We start from the raw sequence: 2,314 nt of genomic DNA on the forward strand, positions 1-2,314 counted from the left end.
ATGATGTTCTTCTTTTCACCCTCCGCCTCCGTGTGCAGCCCCTCATTGTTTCTGTTGGTCCTAACATCATCCTCTCGGATCAACGACGCCCTTTTTCCCCTAACCCCCAGCCATTACCGACTCCCACGTCTCCCCCCATCCCATCGGTCCCCCCTTTTTCCCCTTCATCTCCGAATACCTCCTCCCAGCTACAGTCCCAGTCACAGCAAGGGTCCCTAAATATTCCCGGTACAGCAGACAGATTTCTATCTCTAGTATCAGGTGCCTATACTGCCCTGAACGCTTCCAGGCCAGATTTGACGATTAAGTGTTGGCTCTGTCTGAGTCCACAACCCCCTTACTATGAAGGTATTGCCTATATGGCAGAACCCAATGAAACAGCTCTAGCTTCCCCGCGCTGCACCGCCTTTTCTCGCCGTCTCACTCTTGCTGAAGTCTCTGGCCATGGCCTTTGTTTAGGCACCATTCCCCGATCTCATGCCCACTTATGTAACTCCACCCTTGACCTCCCCCCTTCCCCTTCCTTTTTGGAAGCCCCGAATAATGGCTTTTGGGCTTGCAATACTGACCTCACCCCTTGTATATCTCTTCTAGTTTTCAATACCTCCTTTGAATTCTGTGTTCTTGTCCAGCTATGGCCACATATCTCTTTCCACACGGATGATAGTGTGGCCTCCCTCCTCTCCCCCTCTCCTAGAACACGTAGGGAACCCTTTACTACTTTAGCTATTCTGATAGGGCTTGGAGGCCTCGCTGCAGGCATTGGCACTGGCACCACCGCCCTCCTCCAGACCCAACATCTTGACGCCCTCCAGACAGCTATGATAACCGACTTAGAAGCTCTTGAAAAGTCGGTCACAGCACTGGAACAATCCCTTACATCCTTATCAGAGGTAGTCTTACAGAATAGACGAGGACTGGACCTTCTCTTTTTAAAAGAAGGGGGATTATGCGCAGCCCTCAAAGAGGAATGTTGTTTTTATGCTGATCATACTGGCGTAGTAAGGGAATCTATGGCAAAGTTACATGAACAACTAGCACAAAGAAAAAGGGAAGCTGAGGCACAGGAAGGATGGTTTAATACCCTTCTCAGAGGTTCTCCTTGGCTCTCCACTTTAATTCCCACTATTATTACACCTCTCTTTATATTTTTATTGATCTTAACCTTTGGCCCTTGGGCCTTCCAACGTCTAACGAAACTCATCAAAACTAACGTTAACTCAGCCCTTGATAAGTTCCCTATGGTTCAATACCATCGTATTGAGATGATGGATACAGAACAACCTGGCGTCACTCGTTTGCAGTTTTCCAGCAGGGCGGTAACCCAATGACGGGAGTAGCACAGGTCCTCAACCCTTGATGGTTGAGTAACTCCCCCTGTGTAGTCTAAGACAGGGGCCGTCGCTGCCAATCTCACTTATGGATTGACCAGGGAACACAAGGTGTCTTAGGAAAAACTTCTGGTGTTAAGACAGACTTGGATGGAACAACGACCAAAGGATAATGAACTCGTTCCTTACGCCCTTCTATTTAAAAAAAAGAAAGGAGGAATTGTTAGGGACCAAGACTTTAAGATAGGGACCAAGACTTTAAGATAAAATAGTCACTCTTCTAAGAATAGATATTAATCATTCACTCTTCTAAGATAAGATATTGATCATAGGCCCAGCCATGCTTGGATGGAGACAGTAAGACGCCACAGGAGATTTTCTACATAACTTATGCTCCCTTTCCGCATTCCTTTCCCTTTAGTATTTGCCGACCCCCTTCTGCCCTCAACCTATATATTCTTGTCATAGGCCTACAATAAACGAGCCTTGCTTCCACCTAAACGACTCTGTCTGTCTTGCGCGCAAGGTCTCCCCTCTTCTCTCCCTATGGGTTCTTAGGTTGCCGTTTCCCGGACCCCTCGGTTGTGTCCGGCTGGACCCGGACATGTGTCCTCCTCTGGGGAAGCTGAAGGCCCTGCAGAAGGAGCCGGGCTCCCTGGCAATGGCGAGGGACTCGCTGGCCTGAGCAGATCCAGGAAACAAGCTCAGCCCGGCCAGGTGCTCTCTGAGCCTGTGATGATTTAGGCCAACTCCGGGCTCCCCAAGGACTGTGGCCAAGAGAGGCTCCTGTGACCTCAGCAGTCTGAGAGCTCTGCAGGATTCGGTCCATTTTCTTCTCTTGATCTTGTGCTGAACTCAGGACTCGGGATGGAAGGTTCCAGCCCTCGTGACCAAACCCCACGGCCCGATTCCTGCCATCCTCTGCACCTTCCAGCCTGTTAATGACTTTGCTAAGGACCCATCAGACACCCAGGAAACACCTG

Source organism: Gracilinanus agilis, chromosome 1 (genome assembly GCF_016433145.1).
Source record: "Gracilinanus agilis isolate LMUSP501 chromosome 1, AgileGrace, whole genome shotgun sequence".
NCBI classification, from domain to species: Eukaryota; Metazoa; Chordata; class Mammalia; order Didelphimorphia; family Didelphidae; genus Gracilinanus; species Gracilinanus agilis.